The sequence below is a fragment of the Carcharodon carcharias genome, chromosome 1 (assembly GCF_017639515.1).
Source record: "Carcharodon carcharias isolate sCarCar2 chromosome 1, sCarCar2.pri, whole genome shotgun sequence".
Classification (NCBI taxonomy): domain Eukaryota; kingdom Metazoa; phylum Chordata; class Chondrichthyes; order Lamniformes; family Lamnidae; genus Carcharodon; species Carcharodon carcharias.
The window spans coordinates 241,160,262-241,184,210 of record NC_054467.1 but is presented as its reverse complement, the minus strand read 5'-3'; the positions used below and the strand labels follow the sequence as shown (position 1 = coordinate 241,184,210).

The window sequence follows — 23,949 nt, the reverse complement described above, 5'->3', positions numbered from 1 at the left end:
GTGACAAAGCTTGGAGGATGGTATGAATGCATGCAGACTGCTTAAAGGCACTGCCTTTGATTGCAGAACACAGGACATAAGTGCCAGGCCAAAGCGCAAACTTTAGGCTACATCTAAATAATGTGGTTGGGGAGATGGTTGTGTGGTGGTATTATCACTAGACTAGTAATCCAGAGACCTAGATTAATACATTGGGGGAATGGATTCAAATCTCACCATGGGCAGCTGGTGGAATTTGAAATTGCAAATTATTAATTCTAGAATTGAAAACTGGCCTTAGTAATGGTGCCATGAATCTATCATCACTTGTAGGGGAAAAACCTATGTGGTTCGCTGATGTATTTTAGGGAAGGAAATCTGCCATCCTTACCTGATCTGACCTACACACGACTCTGTTGTGGTTAACTCCATATTGTCCCTCTCCGAAAATGGCCTTGCAAGTCACTCAGTTGTACCAAACTGCTACATGTGCTGGACTTGCAGCAGTTCAAGAAGGTGGCTCACCTCACCTTCTCAAGGGAAATTAGGGATGGGCAAGAAATGCTGGCCTAATCAGTGGTGCCCAGATGCCATGAAAGGATAAAAAAAATGCATTCTATTGTATTCGATAAGAATCAAAGCACTAGAGGCAGGAGTTATTCTGTGGCCAACTGTACTTCTTATGCAACACCTAAGTTACACAGGAATCATTCCAGCGCTTCATTCCCATCTACAACCTCATCAATGAATCAAGGCTGAGGGTTATATATCTGCACTGAAACTAATAGTATAATTGGTGGTGATTGTGATGCCGCAGTACTGATCCTCATCCTTTCCCTAGAGGAAGAACCTGTAACAACCATTCAAACAACCTCTTTAACACCATTAAACAGGCGCTTCACAGAGGATGCTCTGCAGTTAAGGAAGAGTTAGAAAACCTAAGGGTTATAAGATGTTTTTTGCACAGTGTGTGGTTAGGATTTGGAATGCACTATCTGACGGTGATGGAAACTGATTTAATGGTAGCTTTCAAAAGGATATTGGATAAATATTTGAAGGAGAAAAAATTTGCAGGGATTTGGAGAAAGAGCCAGAGGGTAGGACAAACTGGATTCCTCTTTGAAAGAGCTGGTGCAAGCTCAGTGGGCCTCCTTCTGTGCAATACTATTCTATGATCCTAAGAGCCTCTTAAAGGCAGAGAGAGAGAAGGAGCGATGTTAATGGATTTATGAACAAAAGTCTAGATTGAGTTGGCTGAAGGTGCTGGTTGAGATACAGGGCTGGGGAAAATTGCATTATAGAGGCAAGGTGGGGAAGGGGACACGATGCGAAAAAGTATTTTGAATTTAGTGAAGAGGGCCAGGGAACTGTTGGGAGATGAGCAAGAACTGGGTGATGAGTAAGGGAAACTTAGTGCGGACGTGATGAGAGCAATAGAGTTTTGACAAGCTGGAGTTTTTATAGAGTGAAGCTTGGGAAGCCAGCAAGGAGTGAGCTGAAGGAAATAAGTTTGGACAAAATATAGATGTGGTTAAGGTTGCAGTAGGAGTAGGGAAGGTAAGAAGGGAGGTGGTATGGTTTGATGCTCAATTCAGAGTTAAATAGGACACCAAGGCTGTGAACAGTTGGCCTGAACCTGATTAAATGGTTAGGAAAAAAGATGGAGCCAGGGCAAGGACATGGAGATTTTGGCAGACAGCCCAGCTTTTCCGCAACTTGACATCTGAGAGCACAGAGCACTTCCTTAAAAGCTATTACATTTCTAGCCTTTTCTAGTTCAGTCGAAAGGTCATGACCTAAAACGTTAACTCTATTTCTATCTCTACAGATGCTGTCAGACCTGCTTAGTATTTCCTGCATTTTCTGTTTTTAGAGATGGTTGCCTCTTTGAGAATGGCGATGAATGGCTGGGTTTTAATCCACAATTGTTGGAACTCACTTGTGCTTACAGATCTCACCACCAAGGAGGGAGGTAACACATAAATTAGGAAAAAGGAGAGAACCAAGGATGTAACGTAATCTGACCTGGCTTCCAATTTCAGGGTTGGGATGGAGTGGGAGGATAGGACAAAAAAGAATAATCAAGTTTTGAATGTAGCCATTCTTCATATAATTAAACAGAAACACCACCATGTCAATGTCAACAAGCTGTTTAATTGCTGAGCCATCACTAAGGGTGAGTCACTTGGTCCTGAGAATTAGCCTGTCACAGGTTTCTCTTGGAGCAGAAGGACGGGGCAACTTAATTTCTCATTTTTTGAGTGGAGAAGAGGGGAGGCCTAACCCATGCAAACAAAATATTAAGGGTTGGGTTGTGTCTGGGGGAGCAGCCTCTTCTCATTTGCCCCAATGATCATGACACCATAATTACAATAGAAGCCACTGCATTCATAAAGTCAGACTGCCTTCTTACAGTTACATGAAGTGATTAGTATTACATTGATAGCACCTAAATTTAAGGATAGCCAACCTTTATCACCACATTGCACTATTCTGTCCATTCTATTTTGCACTCATTCTTTCAAAAACTAATGCTCGCACAGATTCCTCACCAGTGCTGTGTCTTTCTCTTGTTTTCTTTATCGTCATTATACCAACATGGTGCTGAAATTCATCCCAAATTTACAATTGAGAAGGAGGAGGAGTTAGAAAGGCTATCTTTACTTAAAATAGATAAGGTACCAGGACCAGATGATATGCATCCAAGGGTACTGAGGGAAATGAGAGTGGAAATTGCAGAGGCACTAGTGTAAATCTTCCTTATACACAAGAGTGGTGCCAGAGGACTGTAGAATTGCAAATGTTACACCCTTGTTCAAAAAGGGGTATAAGGCTAAAGCCAGCAACTACAAGGCAGTCAGTTTGACTTCAGTGGTCGGGAAACTTCTGGAAACTATGGTTTGGGACAAAATCAATTGTCACTTAGACAAGTGAAGGATAATTAAGGAAAGCCAGCATGGATTCATTAAGGGAAAATTCATGTTTAACTAATTCACTGGAATTTTTTGAGGAGGTAATGGAGAAGGTTGATAAAAGGCAAAGTAGGCACTTGGATAAGAAACTGTCTGAGTGACTGGAAACAAAGAGTAATGATAAATGGTTGTTTTTCAGATTGGAGGAAGGTCTGTAGTGGAGTTCCCCAACGGTCAGTGTTGGGGCCCTTGGTCTCCTGATATATATTAATGACCCAGACAGTGGTGTTCAGGGCATGATTTCAGAATTTGCAAATGATACAAAGATTGGAAACATTGTCAACTATGATGAGCATAGTCTCGAACTTCAAAAGACATAGACATATTGGTGGATTGGGCAGCCACACGGCAGATGAAGTTCAATGCAGAGAAGTGTGAGATGATTCATTTTGGAATGGAAGAATATAGTTAGACAGTACGAAACTCTAAAGGAGGTGCAGGAACAGAGGGACCTTGGTGTATATGTACATAAATCATTGAAGATGACAGGGCATGTTGAGAGAGCAGTTAATAAAGCATATAATATCTTAGGTTTTATTAATAGGGGCATTGAGTACAAGAGTAAGAAGTTCATGTTGAACTTGTATAAGACATTAGTTAGGCCTCATCTGGAGTGCTGCAGCCAATTCTGGGCACTGTACTTGAGAAATAATATGAAGGCATTAGTGAGAGTACAGATGAGATTCACAAGAATAATTCCAGGGATAAAGAAGTGTAGTTATGAGGATAGCTTGAGCAGCTTGGAATTATTTTTCTTGGAGAAAAGAAAGCTAAGAGGATACTTGATAGAGGTAATCAAGGTCCTGAGGGGTATGGGCAGGGTAAATAGTGAAAAACTGTTCCTACTCAAGAGAGCATCAAGAATTAGAGGACACAGATTCAAAATAATTGTCAGAAGGAGTAAAAGTGATGTGAAGAAACATTTTTCACCCAGAGGGTGGTTGGAGTCTTGAACGAACTTCCTGAGAGGCAGGTTGGATTGAGGTATTCAAAAGGGAATTGGATTGCTATCTGAAAAGAAACATAGAAACTAGGAGCAGGAGTAGGCCATTCAGCCCTTCGAGCCTGTTCCACCATTCAATATGATCACGAGGATCCTCTATCTCAACGCCATATTCTCGCTTTCTCTCCTTGATGCCCCTAATATCCAAAATATTATCAATTTCTTCCTTGAATATACTCAGTGACCCAGCCTCCACAGCCTTCTGTGGTAGAGAATTCCACAGGTTGCCAGCCTTTGAGTGAAGAAACTTTTCCTCATCTCAGTCTTCAATGGCTTGCCCCATATCCTGAGACTGTGGCCCCTGGTTCTAAACTCCCCAGCCAGGGGAAACATTCCCAAGGAATGTGTAAGGTTATGGGGATCCCTAACAACACTGTGGGTGTACCTACACCACAGGGAATGCAGCGGTTCAAGAAGGCAGCTCATCACCATCTTCTCAAGGTAAATTAGAGATGTGCAAGAAATGCCGGCCTAGCCATTAAATTAATAAATAAAAGGGGGAGTAGGGCTCAGTAGAATTTTCTTTCAGAGAGCCAGTGCAGACTCAATGGGCCAAATGGCCTCCTTCTGCACTGTAAAGGTCCTGTGATTCTGTGAAGTGCCTTGAAGTTGCAAAACACCAATAAGGGTAGCAGACCAGAGAGTAACATGCGACTGTCTATAGAAACTACACCTGAACTCTGGGAGTAGTCATACATCTGTTGTTGCTGTTCCTAGATTTTGAGGAGGAAGGACAGGCATGTGGGCAAAGAATTTCAGAGCTTTGAGGGAATATAAAGAGCATCTCAGACTATAAAGAAATAACATTTGCCTTGCAAGGTCAACTCTATGACATATTCCCTGGAAATTTAATTGCATGCAAGATACAGAAAGCAGCAGTGTCTTTACTGATGGGCAGATAAGGGACAATCTGAGAACTAAGTTAAAGTGTCTTACATGGAAATTCCTTCAGTCAACCTGAAGGATGATTTTCAAAACATTTCAATGTCTTGGGCTGTTCTACTGACAAAATGCCCCAGGAGTGTTAAGCATATCTGTAATAGCAAATCAAAGTGTAACAATGCACCCTCTCTAGCAAATCTACTTTTCCTCACCCTCAAAAAAAATCCATTTACCTTGTTACAAACAATTGGAATCTTCAAAGACTCCATTTTGAAGATGCGTACAAAATAAATAAATGTAGAAAACATTTTCTTCATTTTCAAGCCTTCCTTGGAAGCCACTCAGACACAGAGTCTGTTCCCCAACACAAAATCAGACCGGTGGCACGTACACAGTCTTCATACCAGGTCTCTGGATTTGACTGGCCTCATCCATTTCGAAGTTAACATAGTTGGAAACCTTTGCAAACAAGGCATCGGCGACCTGGCTGATGCAGTTGTGGGCTGCAGATTGCAGATGTCACCAGCAGATGACTAGAAAGACCCAGATGTGGTCAGGGCCTCTGAAGGTTGCAGAGGATTGTGAATCTTTGGAATTTTCTATCACAGAGGATTGTGAATGCTCCATCGTTGAGTACATTCACGGCTGCGATCGATAAATTTTTGGACATGATTGCAATCAAGCGATATGGGAATAGGGCGGGAAAGTGGAGTGCTCGTATAAGTTTAGCCATGGGCCCAGAACTTCCGTTCCCTGGGGGGGGTTCTATCATGGAGATGTGCCCCACAAGAGGCCCTGAGGGATCCCCTGGAAGTCCCCAGGGAAGGACTACATGGGAATTGCCCAGGAAGTTCAAATTCCAATAGACAATTGCCCAGCACTGGGAACTATCTGATACTCCGATTTAAATCGAAGGCTTCAGATGGTTTCGACTCTCTTAGCAGAATAGTTACCTAGGAAAAGTTGGAAGCACTAAAACCACTTCTAATTCCTAAGTAACTATAGTACAGAGCCCCCGCCCCTGATCCCACACTAGACCTCCTAACTACACCCCAACCCTCTGACTAGCCCCTCCCCGCCCCTCACTGGACATGCCCCCAGCTCCCTGACTAACCCCCCTCACCCCTCCAACTACCCCCTGATTCCCTGACTAACCCCCGACCCCCTGACTACCCTTACCATCCCCCAACTATCCCCCAACCCACTACCACCCCCACCGCCCAACTACACCCCCCACCCGCCCTGGCTACCCTCTCAACCCCCCTGACAACCCACCAATCTCTCTTACCATCCCTGACCTATTCTACGGTCCCCTCCGACCTATACTACCTTCCATCATCCACATCCTACCCACTTACCTTGCACACTTACTTTCTCCCTGGCTTCTCAAACTGGCTGGGACCTTTAAACTTATCCGCTTTATAGCAGCTGGTACTGTATAAAGGGCATGTGGCTTCTCTTCCCCCGACACTGCTGCCCTGCACTGAGAGGCCTCGGGAACCCGCTGTGCTGCTCATTTCTTAGAAGGCCCGAGTCAGAAGGTCAGGTGTGAAATGTGCAGCTCCTGGCTAAGGTAAGTAAAAAGGAGCGGAGTGACAATTCGACTGGTTGCCACTCCTCAGAAGTTCTGGCCCATGATCTTACTGAATTGTGGAGCAGGCTCAGGCATGAAAGGGTGTATGACCTACTGCTTAGTTTTTACAACACCTAAAAGTATTGATAACATTTGAAAATGTATAATGTCAATATCTAGAGGTATAAACAATACAAAGCAGACATAATTAAAAACAAAACAATGAAAATGTTGCAGTTTTATCAATAATAATCTCTCAATAAATTTAAAACTTGTCATTGATAATTTCTATTTACCACCTCTAATTAATGGAGTTTTATGACATCAGTGTAGTCTAAAGCCTTTCAATAGAATCATTGAAGTATTTCTTCAGCCATTTTTTCAAAAGATAATTTTATAAAGCAAACTTGTAGAGCTCGGTGGATGTGGGGTGGGGGGGGGGAGGTATAGAAAAGTTGCACATGAAAGTCTGAATGAGTTCAATTATAGAGTTTCCTTGAAGCGCAAGGAAGGAAAATGAATCTGTTCAGAGCTCTTGCTTCTGACTGCTGCATATCGTGAATACCTAAGATCATTATGGATTAGGAAGATTTATTGGTCCTTTTTAATTTGTTCATCCATCCAGAATTACTTAATGGGCAGGGGGAGAAAATCAGGGAGAAAAATGATTAGTCTTATGAGGGTAGTTCTGTGATACCACATAATACACACATGACTTAATTAGGGTCTCCTTCAGCAACACTACTAAAATCCTTTAAGTCACAGATTAGTTCAAATTGGATTTTGGCTCTGTAGTTATCCTGTAACTCTTTCAAGTACAAACCCATTTCCATCTGTTTCAGATGAAGTTACATTGTTTCATAGTTTGCCATGGTGAGATTTGAACTCTTGATAGTTTTGCCATTGTGAGATTTGAACTCTTGATCTTGGGGTTACAAACCCAGTACCATAACCACTTGGCTATTTAGGCCAAGCCTGTAATTATCCTGTAGTTCAACAAAATTCCATGAAACAGTTACTTGACAATTAGTCAATCATCTAATGGGCCTTTGAGAGTGAGTCTGGCTCTGTTGTAGTATTGGCCCCTTCCGCGTCAGAAGGTTATGGGTTTGAACCTCACCCCAGGTGACCGGAGTTAAGAGTTCCAATGTTTGAATACCAAATGGATTGGCATCAATCCCCTTACCACCCATTGCAACTATCTGGTTCTCCTGGTTGCATGGTTTGAGAGTCAGGTCAATGGTCTTGATTGGTGGGATTTAAAACAGTGAAAGAAATGAGTTAAAAACAAAAAACTGCGGATGCTGGAAATCCAAAACAAAAACAGAATTACCTGGAAAAACTCAGCAGCTTCGATGGAGAAGAAAAGAGTTGACGTTTCGAGTCCTCGAACCTTCAACAGAACTGAGTGAATATTAGGAGAGGGGTGAAATATAAGCTTATTCACTCAGTTCTGTTGAAGGGTCAAGAGGACTCGAAACGTCAACTCTTTTCTTCTCCGCCGATGCTGCCAGATCTGCTGAGTTTTTCCAAATAAATGAGTTGTCTCATATACTGAAAGGCATGGAAGAAAAAGAATGCTTAAATATATTATTCATTGCTTCAGATACTGTAGCAGGGCTTCCGGCAGCAGGTGGCGATGGTGAGGGAGAGCACTGAGCATGGGAGCTGGTCAGCCCTTGTGGGATATTGAACAGTGTCTTTGACAAGCTAACAGGTGGATCCAAATGTGAGGGACAGAGCAGCCAGTACAAAGCCAGGACTTGTGAATGGTGGGGTAGCAGGAGCTGAGGGCAACTTGAAGTCCCTGAGTGTGGCTGAAGAGCCAGGAAGTGGAATTGGGACCTAGTCAGACCAAGTAGCACCACTAAGTCTGAGAAACCTCATAGGGAGTGGGGAGCAGGACGGCAGCCAGGAGCTGGGCAGTAGGACAAGCCTGAACACAACTTGTGAGTGGAGCGCTGAGAAGCTGAGGCTCTGACTAGGACAGGGATCTGGGGCATCAGTGGTGAATATTCTTGATGATGTGAAGCTTGGCAGTATTGTAAACTGTGAGGGAACTTCAAAAGGACATAGACAAGTTGGTGGAGTGGGCAGATAGGTGGCAGATGAAGTTCAATGCGGACAAGTGTGAGGTGATGTGTTTTGGTAGAAGAACATGGACAGACAATACAAAATAAGGGGTGAGATTTTGAAGGGGGTGCAGGAGCAGAAAGACCTGGGTGTATATGTACATAGATCATTGAAGGTGGTAGGACAGGTAGAGAGAGCAGTTAATAAAGCATATAGTGTCCTGAGCTTTATTAATAGGGACATAGAATACAAGAGCAAGGAGGTTATGCTGAACTTGTGTAAGGCACTCGTTAGACCTCAGGTGGAGTATTTTGTACAGTTCTGGGTGCTACACTATAGGAAGGATGTGAACACCTTGGAGAGAACGCAGTAGAGGTTTACAGTAATGGTTCCAGGGTTGAGGAACTTTAATTACGAAGATAGATTGGAGAGGTTGGGACTGTTCTCCCTGGAGAGAAGAAGGCTAAGAGGAGATTTGATAGAGATGTTCAAAATTATGAAGGGGCTGGACAGAGTAGACAGGGAGAAGCTGTTCCAGCTCATAAAAAGATCAAGAATGAGAGGGCACAGATTTAAAGTGATTTGCAAAAGAAACAAGTGCGATGTGAGAAAAATCTTTTTGACACAACGAGTGGTTCGGGTCTGGAATGCACTGCCTGGATGTGTGGTGGAGGCAGGTTCAATCAAGGCATTCAAGAGAGCATTAGATGATTATTTGAATAGAAACAATGTAGGGGGTAAAAGCAGGGCAATGGCACTAGGTCATCCTGCTCTCTATTTAGAGAGCTGATACAGACACAATGGGCTGAATGGCCTCCTGTGCCATTAAAATTCTGTGATTCTGTAAATAGTTTTTTCTTGGAGTTGTGCTTTCCCTTGACAGTTCAAACACTTTGGTGCTGGTGCAGGAAAGGGACATTGCATTTTTTTTGAACCTACAGGTGGTCCATGTGCTCAAACCGCATGTTATGCTACCCTAAGTGACTTACCTATTTGCACAACTTTGTGTGAACAATAGTTTCTTTTCTACTATTGTACCTTTAGTCCTTGTTGTAATTTGGAGCACTTCACAGTGCAGCACTCATCTAACCCTATGTAACAGCTGGAGATAACTAGCATGCAACATTACATAAATATGGTGGCTACAAAAGCAGATCTGAGGCTAGGAATCCTGCGGCAAGTAACTCACCTCCTGATTCCTCAAAGCCTACCCACCATCTACAATGCACAAGTCAGGAGTATGATGGAATAGTCACTATTTGCCTGGATGAGCACAGCTCCAACAATGCTCAAGAAGCTCAACATCATCCAGGACAAAGCAGCCCACTTGATTGGCACCCCATTCACCTGACTTGGAAATATATCGCTGCTTTTTCACTGTCGCTGGGTCAAAATCCTGGAGCTCCCTCCCTAACAGTAATGTGGGTATACCTACACCACATGGACTGCAGCGGTCCAAGAAGGCAGCTCACCCTCATGTTCCCAAGGGTAATTAGGGATGGACATTAAATGCTGGCCTCACCAGTGACACCCACATCCCATGATCAAATGTTTAAAAAATCAAATTTAGCCTTATGCATTGATGAGTGGACCTATTGGCATAGAAATTTGTATGCATTGTGAAGATATTTTTAAAGAATTTAATAGATACAAAGCACACAAATTTAGCAATGAGATGGCTTGTGCCTAATCTGCACAGGAGCTGGTGCCACCACTAGATTTAGGTGCCTATTTCTCAGGGTTTGGAGCAGATAGCTAAAACAGGTGTTTGGCCCTTTGAGCTTATTGAGCCTTATTAAAAGCCTAATGAGGGCCCAATTTAAAAAAAAAACTTGTCTCCAATGAGTGTGGCACTTGTTACAGCCTGCTCAACTCAGGAATCTTCAGCAGTCTCAGCAGCTGATAACCAAATGTTGGCTTTGAAAATGTTCTGATTCATAAAAACACATTTAGCTGGAGCTGGAGAAGTTGGCATATTGCTCACACCTCCCACCCATTGGAAGAGTCAACCGGCAGCCAGCACACCTAAAAGAAGCCCTGCAGCCTTGCCGGCGTGGTCTAAACAGGCAGAGAGTGGGACTTCTGTCCTTCAGAAGTCCCACTCTCAATCAGTTTGGCCGGCAGGTCTCGCAGTCCCAGTAGCACCAGAACTCAATAGAGGGCACTGCTGGGACTGCAAGCAGGCTCACAAGGAAGAGCGATGGCAACTGGAATGAGCCAGGTCCTGGGCTCTTAGGTTAGGGAAGGGATCCAGCAAGCTAGGGAGGGGCTGGTCAGGGAGGGGTGAGTGGGATGTTGGGGGGAGGGGTTGGTGGGGTGGTTGGGAAGGGTGTTGTTGGGAGAGGTGTAGTTTTGGAATTCAGGCAAGAAGGGACAAGGGTAGGGTATCATCTGGGGGGTGAGGGTGCCCCCAATATGAACAGGGTATCCCCTAAAGGATGTACCACCTTTTCCTTCCTGCCTTTGAAGCAGTTTGCTTAGATAAAAGGCTTGTTCACTCCCACCTGCCTGCCCACACCAACCATTTTATGCCATGGGCAGCATGTTATCTGGATCAATTGGCTTGGTAACAAGATCAATTGAACTCTAATTATTTAGTTACAAATGACAGGCAGGCTGCTGGTCTTGGCGCTCGCATCCCTACTGTGTTATGGGGCACAGCTCGGAGGTGGGAGGGTAGGTGCTGGGCTTGCCACCCCTCGTATTTTATGTGTACCCTCCAACTCACCCTTCCCCCATGCCGAAAACACACCCAGCAGGAAGGCCATAAAATCTAGCCCTGTGTCTGAGATGTAGAGAAAAGAAAATCCCCACCCAGTTTTTTTGACTGATGTCAGCCTCCACAATGGGTGAAATGGAATTGGAGCAAATTTGGCTCACTAAGACAGTGTCCAGTATTGCCCATAGTGATCAAGGAACTAGGTTGCAAATTAACCCTATTCACTTTAGATATGAGACACGTGAACAGCAGATCAACTGCACTTTTGTTTCCTAACAGTCTTATATATGCAAAAGGACTATAGTGTGGCATGATACATTTGATAGATAAGTGGTAGCCAATCTTCTTTAATAATGGAACAATCATAAGAGAAAGTACTTTGAAATCGGGCAAAACAAAACGTGATTGGAGTAAGAAACAACCTTCAGGAATACTGAAATTGTGAACACCATGTGATTTCTTTTTTACTTAATTATGCAACTTATTCTGATTAGATGGTTACTGAAAGCTCCAGAACTATCAGCTGGTTGTTTCAGACGATCATATGGAGTGAGTACATGACAGTTACAAGCAGTAATACTTAAACTAAAATGTTCAAGTAACATTATAAACCACAAAGAAAATTTGAATTGGCTTAATCCCATATGAACAAGAGAGCCTGTGAAAAGCTTCAAATACTACCAAATATTTCTGTTTTTAAAGGATGTACAGGGTTCCCTACTGTCCCTCAGTTCGCAGCTTTCCTCTAAAATTACTTCTGAAATTACCTTCCGATTCATCCAGTGTTCTGGGAATTGAATCTTTCTGTGCAGCTTGAAAAGTGGGATATGAAGGAAGCTGTTTTACCAGCTCTCCTGTGTTTTGCACTAATTACACATGGAAGATCGTCATTTTAACTGCTACTTTCGTAGAGTCACAGGGTCATCATGGCACAGAAGGAGGCCAGTTGGCCCATCTAGTTCCTGCCAGCTCTCTGTAAAGTAATCCAAACAATCCATTCCCCTGCTCTTTTTCCGTAGCTCTGCAAGATTATTTCCCTCAAGTGCCCATCTAATTGCCTTTCAAAATCACTATCTCCACTTCCACCACCCTCATGGGCAGTAAGTTTTAGGTCATTACTGCTCATTGCGTAAAAAAGTTCTTCCTTACAAATCCCCTACATCACTTTGCAAAAATCTGAAAATGTGCCCTCTAGTTCTTGTACCATTAGCTAAAGGGAACAGCTTATCTATGTTTACCTTATCTAAACCTGTCATAATCTTGTACACCTCGAACAAATCGTCCCTCAACCTCTTTTGCCCCAAGAATGATCAGCTTCTCCAATATTACCTTGTGGCTAAAACTCTTCTTCACCCCAGGAACTATTTTGATAAATCTCCTCTGCACACTCTCAAAGATCCTCACATCCTTTCTAAAGAGTGCTGACCAGAACTCATGCACAGGTGCGGCGAGGAGAGCAGCTGCCTCTGCCGCATCAGCTACTGTAGGAACACCAGAAACATTTACGTATAGGCAGCTAGTCACAATGGGGATGTCGTTGGGTTTTTGTTGTTGTTGTATTTCACTGTTATATTGCTTTTTGTACCTTCACATTAGGTGAAATAAATACTGAGAAGGCTCATCTGTTTATTTCAACCCAGTGGGCCAAGACCAGATGTTGAGGCATTTAGATGGAGGGCATGAAATGGTGAAACTGAATTAGGCAATGGTGAGTGTAGGACTTGAAATGGTCTCATGATGGGGCCAGTGATATGATTAGGGAATTTTATAACAGGCTATTATAGCTATAATAGGAGCCTGTTGTGTCCGCTGGTGTAACTGGGAATCTCTGGAGAATTGCATGCGATTGAAGAAGTTGCGTGTCTTCCTTGTACCATGCACTGCAGATGCATAGCCATTGACCGCTAGGTCTCCATGTGTATTACCCTCACATTCCTCCTTGAAGGAAGTGGCGTGCTTGACGTGATTGTCCGTCTCCAGTGCAACACCTCTCTGGAGAATCAGGTTGCATAGACAGCAACAGATCACCACCATTTGAGAGACCCCTAAAGAGGCCTTTTGCTGGACTCCCCTAAATCTGTCTAAGCATCAGTACTACATTTTCAGAAGCCCAATTACCTGATCACCCCAGTAGTCACCTGACAGTAGTTGTAGGGTTACTCTGCCTCTGTGTGCTGGGGTTCTAGACAGGTATAGGCAGCCATGTCTTTAGTATATAACCGTTATCAGTCAGGATTCTTCCACAAAGGCATTTGAATGGAGAAGAAGAGTTAAGGCATCTTGGGCACAATCAAAACGGGTGAGTCATGACAGCTTCTCAGGACACTCTCTCATGCCTGGCAGATCCTTTTGCAGTGGTTTCAGATAATTTGAACGTTGAGTGAGTGGAACCCCTTCCTGTTAATGAACGTACTTGGCTGTTCTGAGGGAGCCCTGATGGCCACATGTGTGCATTCTATAACCCCTGGACCTGCCATGACCCCAAATTTGAGTGTCCTCACGGCCTGACTGGATTGATTGTGCGAAACCAAATGCATTGCACTGCCCTCTGGAACGAGGCACCATTCACCTGCTTGCTGCTTACTGAGAAATCCCACAAAAATCTCCAGACGATCCCTGGAAAGACCCTGATGCAAAAAAATTGAGCACCTTGATCACCTTCAGTGCCACAGGCAATGGGCAGCCACAACTGATCCCAGTGGCCTCAACTCCTCCAGCATTCCCTAAAGGTCAGCACCGTCTGTCCTGTCAGTCATAGTCTTCACAGACAGTGGTTCTTCAACATTTCCACGAGGCTAGGCCTTTTTATGTATTACATTTGAGGTGGGTAATGCCTTCTTCCAACATTAGACAGCCTTATTGCTCCTATGTGCCTTCTTCATCTGTATCCTCACTGGAGAAGTCAAACCCAGAGTGTAGAGCACCCAATTAGCTTTGGGGACTTTATGGTGCCATGGCTCTGGCCTCTTGTTTGCGTTGATTGCATACGCAGCAGGGTACCTGGGAGACACCCTTCCACTAACAGTCCTCCGCTATGGTCTGCAATCACTCAGCAATCTCTCTCAAGACCCAAGCCTTCGATTCTCTCACCTGGGCCAGCCTGTTTATGAACGCAGAACTAAATGTTGATCATTTCAGCCACCGCCCTCACCTGCTCTTGAGTTCTCACCTCCTTTGAGCAAGCGGTCCTCTGGCGCTCTGTGGAACCTGTGCACTCCATGGAAAATGTGTAAAATTGTAGGTAATTAATTGCATAACAGGCTCAACTGCCTGCCCACTGCCTGTGCGTGTGGTCCCAATCCCACAACCCAACTGCTCCCCGGGAAAACTGGCCGGCAGTGGGAAAACATTGGGAATCTGTTCCAAAATGTTCCTCTACCATTTTGTTGTTGCCCCCTCCAAGTCTGTCGCTGGTAAAATTCCACCCTGTAAGTGCCACCATGACAAGGTAGAGAATGAATTCAGTGATTTTGGTATTTTAAGAGCAGGCATGAGAGGAATAAAATGAACATGAAAGCTGCCCGACTGTTGTAGAAACTCAACTAGGTCTTAACTGATGTTCAGGAAGTAAAGCCTGCTTGTCCGTCTTCCTGCCGCCGGCCGGCCAGCATGTGGTTTACTCTTAATGTTCTTTGAAGTGGTCCAGCGATCCACTCAGTATGGAATCAATTGTTGAAAGCTCACCACTTCCTTGCCAGAGCTACTAGGGATGAGCAATAAATGCAGCCTTTTCAACATGGCTCATTCCCGGAGGTATCTTGCTCATATCAGGCATGAGTAATCTGATGGTGCCACATTTTCAGGCACAAAATGGATTTGAGGATCCAAAGTGACAGGGGGATGCATTTGCTCCTACTGCTGAAGGATGAAAAAGAGGCATCCATGGCCAGTGTTTGACACAAACGTTCAGTCTTTTGTAAATTAAAATCAGAAACCTAATTCCTGCTTAAGGCCCTGATGCAAACCTAGATGGCCCTGAACACCTCGCTGGTAGCTTCCAGGAAAATGTGGTCAATGTGCAGCTTAACTGCATGTCCTTAAGGCAGTCCTTAAAGCGACCACTGGCTGGCTGTTATGAAAAAGATATGCTTAATAAAAATACTTTCAGTCGCATGGTGCCCGGAGGTGAAGGAGTGCTCCATCTTGCAGAGCCCAAGAAGACCATCACTGGCTCCCAGTTGACCCGCTTCTGATTGGCCCCCTTTTCTCCTGAACATTTGCACCCCCACCCCCCCCCCCACCGCCACACTCATGTCTCTCAGACACCCACTCCCTCCTAATCACACCCTCTCACTCCCAGATACCCTTTCCCTCTCAATTATTCCTCTTACTCCCAGATACCCAATCACTTGCTCCCATTCCCGGTCGCTCCTCCATCCTGATCACTTACCCCCTCCCCCCACCAGCTCTCCCAGTTGCTTGTCAGGTCCACTTGATCTTTCCCCCCTCTCTCTAGACTAACTCAAGGCCCAGTGCCAAAATTGAAATCCTCTTCACCAACAACAGCCGCAGGCAATGGCAGCTCGCTGCATGGCCGCCTTTAAATCGAGCCTAAGACCTAATATACCTAATAGTGTCTCTTGGGCCTACCTGCTTTGGCAAAAGAGTGAATGCCTGCACAGTTTGCATCGACAGGCTAGCACTGACCAATTTCTGGACCACAATTCTATGCATTAAATGTTTCAATAAATCCCAGAATTTTATGTGTGCTGAGAAGTGAGAGAAAACTAGAGAACGCCATAAAAATAGGATGTATAGGGCTAGTGAAAATGCTTTACAACACGGCCTGTGGAAAGGCTTTCATCATCATTATTAAATACAGGTGAGCTTTGATTCCAAAGAATAAGGAAAGCTTAGGGGGCTTTGAAGGTGAAGAAGGAACAGACAAAAAGACAAAGAATGAAAAGTGAAAGACAGTAAGACAAGGAAAAGACCACAGTAGAGAGGAGAAGAACATTTCAGTCCCATTTATCTAGCTCGGTGGCCCATGCTAATTTTGACTTCTTTTGTGTTTTTGGTATGAGTGAGCTTGAATTCAAGATGCAATACTGAAAAACTTATTAATTTTAGGATTTGGCCAATACTTGCTAGTTCCCACTCAGGCACTGCACCACACTCATAGCAGATGAAAGGTAGATGTCATATTTTGAAGAGACAATATGCTGTCTATTTTACTGATGGGTAAGACTCCGCTATCTAAGTAAATCATTGATAGCTGAGGCTGCCACTGTGGTTCAATGGCTGAAAAATAGCTGAAGCAACTCAACAGCAAATAAGCAACCTTAGCTTCAAAAAGCTACAGAGGAACTGCCCCGCAGTCTTGCCTTATGACATTGTGTGTTACTTTGTATCAAAGATCAAAGATTCATGTGACAGGCATACATATGAAACACATTTTTTGTTTTTTTTTGGAAAAATATACTTTATTCATAAAATATATGGAAGAACATACCAAACCATTTCAAAATCACCGTCACATAAGTACAATCAGATTCAACTTTTATACGTGTATCACAAGGTGCATCAATACACTCAATGAATATTACAATCATTTCTATATGGTCAATGCGGACAATCAGACAATGGAATTGGAGTTATTAACATACATCATTTTGAGCTGTGCAGCCTGAGGGGCTCTCAACAGTTCCCAGCCCCTCGGTGCACTGTGGCAGCAAGGTCTTAGATAGCGACCTTTCCCCATTGCGCCTTTGCAGTGGCTGCCCCAAGCTTTAGTGCGTCCCTCAGCACATAGTCCTGGACCTTGGAATGTGCCAGTCTGCAACACTCGGTCGGGGACAACTCTTTGCGCTGGAAGACCAACAAGTTTCGGGCAGACCAAAGAGCCTCTTTCACCAGTTGATGATCCTCCAACTGCAGTTGATGTTTGTCTTGGTGTGTGTCCCAGGGAAAAGCCAGTAGAGCACAGAGTCCTGTGTCACAGAATTGCTCGGGATGAACCTTGACAGAAACCACTGCATCTCTCTCCAGACCTTTGCAAAGGCACAATCCACAAGGAGGTGATCAATGGTCTCGTCCCCACCACAGCCACCTCAAGGGCAACGTGCAGAGGGGGTGAGACTCCTGGCGTGTTGGAGGGATCTGACAGGGAGGGCCTTTCTCACCACCAGCCAAGCTACGTCTTGGTGCTTGTTGGAAAGTTCTGGCAATGAGGCATTCTGCCAAATGACTTTGACAGTCTGCTCAGGGAACCATCCCTCAAGATCCTCCACCTCCTTTTCCCGCAGGGCCTCTAAGATGTTACGTGCCAACCACTGCCTGATGGACTTGTGGTCAAAGGTGTTTCTCTGCATAAATTTTTCCACGAGGGACAGGTGGTATGGCACGGTCCAACTACTTGGAGCTTTCCATGGCAGCGTGGCCAGACCCATCCTTCGCAACACCGGGGACAGGTAGAACCTCAGCACGTAGAGACACTTGGTGTTTGCATACCGAGGGTCTACGCACAGCTTGACGCAGCCGCACACAAAGGTGGCCATCAATATGAGGACGATGTTGGGCACGTTTTTTCCTCCTTTATCTAGAGGCTTGTACATCGCGTCCCTGCAGTCGCGATCCATTTTCGACCTCCAGATAAAGCGAAAAATGGCTCGGGTGATCGCCCTCGCGCAGGAGTCTGGAATGGGCCAGACCTGCGCCACGTACAGCAACAACGAGAGTGCGTCACACCTGGTGACCAGGTTCTTACCCGCAATGGAGAGGGAGCATTGCTCCCACATGCCCAGTTTTCTTTTCACTACAGACACTCGCTCCTTCCAGTTTCTAACGCATTCCCCGGTCCCTCCGAACCATATCCCCAGCACCTTCAGGCCGTCAGCCCTGATGGTGAAGGGGACAAAGGATCGGTCAGCCCAGTTCCCAAAGAACATGGGCTCATTCTTCCCACGATTTACCTTGGCTCCTAAGGCCAGTTCAAACTGGTCGCAGATGTGGATCAGTCTGCGCACCAACAGCAGATCCGAGCAGAAGACGGCGACATCGTCCATGTAAAGGGAGGCTTTGACCTGAGTGCCTCCACTGCCTGGGATCATCACTTCCCTTATGCCCGGATCCTTCCTGATGGACTCAGCAAAGGGTTCTATGCAACACACGAAAAGGACAAAGGAGAGAGGGCAGCCCTGCCTGACTCCAGATTTAATAGAAAAGCAAACTGATTCTCACCCATTGATTGAGACTGCGCTACTGATGTTAGTGTAGTACAGTTGGATCCAACTGCGAATTCCCTCCCCAAACCCCATTTTGGAGAGCACATCCAGCATGTAGGTGTGCGATATTCTGTCAAAGGCCTTCTCCTGATCCAGGCTGATGAGGCAGATATCCACACTCCTGTCCTGCACATAGGCAATCATATCCCTGAGCAGCGCAAGGCTGTCAGAGATCTTCCTGCCCGGCACAGTGCAGGTCTGGTCAGGGTGGATCACCAATTCCAGAGCAGACTTGACCCAATTGGCGATGACCTTGGACAGAATCTTATAGTCCACATTCAACAGTGAAATGGGTCGCCAATTTCTAATTTCCTCCCTTTCCCCCTTGTGCTTGTAAATGAGGGTGATAATGCCTTTCCTCATGGATTCTGACATACTGCCGGCCAGGAGCATACTCTCGTACACTTCTAGCAGGTCTGGGCCCATCCAGTCCCACAGAGCCGAATACAACTCCTCCGGCAAGCCGTCGCTTCCGGGAGTTTTACTCTTCTCGAAGGACTCAAGGGCCTTAGTCAGTTCGTCAGGAGTTAGCGGTTTGTCCAGGCTCTCCCGTGTACTGCCATCTAAGACCTCCTTGATAGAGGACAGGAAGGACTGGGAGGCCGTACTGTCTGGGCTTCACGTCATACAATCCAGCATAAAAGGACTTGCTGATCCTCAAAATGTCAGACTTTACTGAGCCGTCTTCTTCCTTCAGGCTGCTGATCACAGAGCTCTCTCTGTGTACCTTTTGGAAGAATAAACATGAGCACGTCTCATCCTGCTCCACAGAGCGGACTCTGGAACGGAAGATGATCTTGGAGGCCTCCAATGCAATGAGTGATGTTTGCTGGCTCTTCACCTCTTGGAGTTTCTCCTTGACATCGACCCCCATCGACTGCAGCTGGAGCAGGCTCAGCATGTTTTTCTGGAGTCGGGATATTTCCCTCTGTACCTTTCTAGCTTTCTGGGTTCCTTTGAGGATGAGAAACCTCTTGATGTTTCCCTTGATCCCTTCCCACCAGTGTGTCAGGGACTCAAAGAGTGGTTTCACGGTTCTCCAAACTTTGTAATCCCTCTTGAGCTCCTCAATGTTCTCTGGGGTCAGCAGTTGCACGTTTAGCTTCCATGCCCCCCTGCACACTCTCTGGCCTTCCTCTAAGTGATAGTCAGCCAGTAGGAGGCAGTGGTCAGAAAAGAACATTGGTTTGATGTCTGTGGATCTGACCGTGAACGCGCGGGACACAAACGGGAAGTCTATCCTGGAACGGATGGACCTGTCTGGCCACGACCAGGTGTATCTACACTGCGCTCCATCTGCAGGGTTGCTGAAGATGTTGTGCAGTTTGGCATCCTTAACTGTTTCCATCAAGGATCTGGAATCTGCTGTCGGCCGTACCGGATCGTCCAGCCGCATCAATGATGTAGCTGAAGTCACCGCCCAGAATGATCGGCCTGGAGCTGCTGAAAAACCGCCAGCCGCTTGGCCTTTTGTGCCGGGGTGTACATGTTAATTAACCGGAGTGGAGAACTCTTGTACATTACGTCTGCAATGAGCAGGCACCTGCCCACCACCTCTTTAACCTCGGAGACGGTGAAGTTCCCTCCCCGCAGAGTATCCAGGCCGGAGGAACGTGAGTCGTTTCCTCCCGACCAGATCGATGGCCCATGGGGCCACCATCGTGACCATTGCCTGTAGGAGCTGAGGTGCGGTATCGCACACTCCTGTAGAAACAACAGGTCAGCTTTGACCTTGGCAAGGTAGTCCAAGGTCGCAACACATCGCATAGTAGATTTAATGCTGTGCACATTTGTGGATACAATCTTTACGCCCATTTTAAAGCATTAAGTCTCTTACCAAAGCTGTTGCCTCTGAGAGTTCCAGACCTTTGGTCTGCTCCTGCATACCCATAGTGTTCACAAATTGCCTCACTTTGGATGGGCTGAGGAAACTGTACTGAACCTCCCCATTGGCAATGTTCTGCTCAGGTGGCATCTGGGGGTTCATGCAGAGAACGGGATTTGAAATGTCCTCTGTTGGAGAAGCTTCTCCAATCCTCTCCCCCTCTGGGGCGTTGCTGCTCCCGGCTTCCCGGAGCTGGGGTGCGCTGAGCGCTTCACTGCTCCCAGATTCCTGGGGCTGTGGTGCACTGGCCTCTTTGGGTTGTGGGCAAAGTTGGGGTGCACTGGTATCCTCATTGTCTCCAATATTCTGGAGCTCGGGTGTCTCATCCTCCAACTCCCTAGAGCTTTGCCGCTTCTTCTGTAGATGCCGCCCTTTCCCTTCTTTGTCCGAAGAGCAGCTGCCCTTGTCATCCGTATTGGATGGGAGACGCCTCTTGCCACTTGTATGGGAAGTGGCTTGGTCCCTTCTTAGCCCCTTCCTCCTTTTGGCTCACTTCACCAGCTGACACTCCCCCTGCTGATTTTCTGCTGCTTCCTCCTCCTCCGTTGATTCGCTCTCCTGAGGAGTGGGAGGTTCAGGGGGCAGTGCTGTTGATTGGCTGTCTGTTGCCTCAATCTTTTCCTCCACCTTGTCTCTCTCTGTGTCCTCCTTTGTCCCGTTGTTCTCACTGGGGGCCATGGTGGTTGGAGTGTTGCAAGTGTCCTAGGTAGTGATGACACGAAGCATTTATTCTGCTTCCCCCTCGTTGGCTTTGGCTGCCTGTGAATAAGTGAGGCAGTGTTTGGGGCAGGTCCTGTAGAGGTTGCAGCACCTAGTCTGTTTGCAGTCCTTTGTCTGGTGCCCTTCCTGTTTGCAGTTCTTGCAGAGGTCGTGCTGCAGTTGGCCGCCACATGACCAGACTTGCATGAGCAACAAAGTTTGGGCTGCATAGCGTAGACAAGGTAGCCACGGCTTCCCCCGATAGCGAAGCTGGAAGGAGGGTGGAAGATGGCTCCCTTACCATCGGTCTTGAGCATGACCTTAACCTGGCGTTTGCATGTCCAAATCCTGAAGGCGTCTCTAACCTCGGTGCAGCTCCCATACTTGTCGACGTACCTGGTGAAGAAGGTGAACACGTCGGCGACAGGGACGTAGGTGTTGTAGAGATGCACCATCACTACACGGTCCCATTGCAACGGCAGAGCAAAGAGCGGCTCCACCGTCAGGATCTTCATCTCCAGCTGGTCTCTCTTCTCCTCGAACACCTTCAGGAACTTGACGCAAGCTGCCACACGCTTGAAAGTCAAAACATCCAGCACTGGGGAAGTCTTGCAGGGAGTAGATCTCCTCCACTTCAAATCCACACGCCTTCAACAGGGTCCGCTTGATGAAGAAGGCCCGATCCATGGGTGCTCCTCCTTCACTGTCTTTCACCGTCACCCAGACGGTGTTAGGTATCCCATGGTATGGGGCTCGACTGGTTATAGCCATCGCTTCATGACTACAATTGATCTTAGCCAAAAGGCCGATGCATACATATGAAGTACATGGGTCAAAGACAGTTCAAAACAGAGCAGTGATCGTGGGTCAGATTGTGATCAATATGTAACCAGTCAGTCATTATTTACCACACATCACATTTACATCACATCATAGGATGTGTACAGATGAACCAGCCAATTTATTAATCTTTGCTCCATAATCTATTCACTGTGAGAGTGTAACCAGCCTTGTAATTTCATCCCTTCTCCTCCATCCCCACTCCCTTTCCGTTTCTTCCCCCTTCATTTTGTTTTTTCCAATAATTTATATAGATTTTTCTTTTCCCACCTATTTCCATTATTTTTAAATCTATATCTTTTATGCCCTGTTAGCCTTTCTACCCCACCCCCACTAGAGCTGTGTGTCCTGCCATCCATTCTTAATTAGCACATTTGTTTAGATAATATCACCACCTTCAACACCTTTTTGTTCTTTTGTCTGTGACATCTTTTGATTATCTGCTCCTATCACTGCTTGCTTGTCCCTACAACCACCCCCCTCCACTTCTCTCCCCCCCACCTCACCCCACCTTAAACCAGCTTATATTTCACCCCTCTCCTAATATTCACTCAGTTCTGTTACAGGGTCATGAGGACTTGAAACGTCAACTCTTTTCTTCTCCGCCGATGCTGCCAGACCTGCTGAGTTTTTCCAGGTAATTCTGTTTTTGTCTTGTAATTTCATACCCTGTCATGATTTACCTCAGCAGGAGTGAGAAAGCCGATTTGCATATAGTTAATAAAGATTAAGTGCTTCCATCCAATTGGACAGTTTTGCACAGATACTTTCTTCAGCATTACTTGAAAGAAATCTGGTAACTCCTAAAGGAAGTTGTTGAATGCCCTCTGAAATGGCCACCTATCAGGAAAAAGCCATTGCAAAAAAACTAGAACAAGAATTAAAAGAAACAGAAAATGCTTAAAATAATCAGTAGGTCTGGCAGCATCTGTGGAGCATCAGAGTTCTGATGAAAGGTCACAGACCTGAAATTCTGACACTGGTTGAATTTTAATGCCCTTCCCTGAGTCGGGTTTGGAGGTGAAAGGGCATTTAGACTAGCGGGTGCAGGGTGGGGACCCTGACCCTTTCCCACCTCTGTGCCCATTAAGTCCAGGGTGGGAAGGCTCGTGAATGGCAATTAATGCCCACTTAAGGGCCTCATCCCGCCACTACTGGTATCCAACCAGCGGCGGACAGGGCAGTCGCCACACGGGAAAAAGCAAAGGAAGCGACATGGGGTCCTTGCTGGCTCTTGAGCTGGTGGGCAAGACCCTGCCACCTCGATTAAATTGATCCACTGTTTCTCCCTCCACAGGCACCTCCAGGTCTGCTGAGTATTTCTAACATTTTCTGTTTTTATTTCAGATTTCCGGCATCCACAGCATTTTAACTTTATATAAAAGTAAAACCAGGAAGACCACCCGACATATAGGCACCAGATTTGGAGACAATAAAGGCACACCTGGCACAGTCTGCAGTCGAAGAATCTGGTACGCACAGGGTTAATGTGGGACTGAGTACAGTATTGCCCACACAGTGATGTAAGAAGACACCTGGTCCAGAGCCAGTGTCAATCTGGAGATGGACACAAAAACAGAAAATGCTGGAAAAACTCAGCAGGCCTAACAGCATCTGTGGAGAGAAAAAATAAACAAGAGATGGACACAGTTGGGTTAAGACTTAGACTGCAGTCAGCTCCATACCTTTAGCCTCTACTGTAAATACATATATAATTATGAGTTGTTAAGAAAAACTTGCTGTTAACATACTCCACACTGGAAGCCGATTTTATGCCTGAAGGAGGATTCTTCACAGTTGACCATGCAGAGTCCTCCTCAAAAGCATTCGGGGCCCTGTGCCAAAATTGGGAGAGATGTCCCTTTCATACCTTTCATCCAAATTGCACCTTTCAGCCAGTGTCCCAGACATCTCCATCACTGGGTATTTAAAAAAATATGTTCATGGGATGTTTGCATCGCTGGCAACATCAGCATTTATTGCCGATCCCTAATTGCCCTTGAGAAGGTGATGGTGAACCGTCTTCTTCAACTGCTGCAGTCCATGTGGTGTAGGTACATCCACTGTGATGTTAAGGAGGGAGTTCCAGGATTTTGGCCTA

The 23,949-nt window shown here is 45.8% G+C and overlaps 1 protein-coding gene across 8 annotated transcripts in view; it reads right to left on the bottom strand.

Annotated features, from left to right (window-relative positions):
• Positions 1 to 23,949, bottom strand: part of ctnna2 (catenin (cadherin-associated protein), alpha 2) — a 1,471,852-nt gene that overhangs the window by 373,193 nt on the left and 1,074,710 nt on the right. The gene's annotated exons all lie outside the window — the stretch shown is intronic.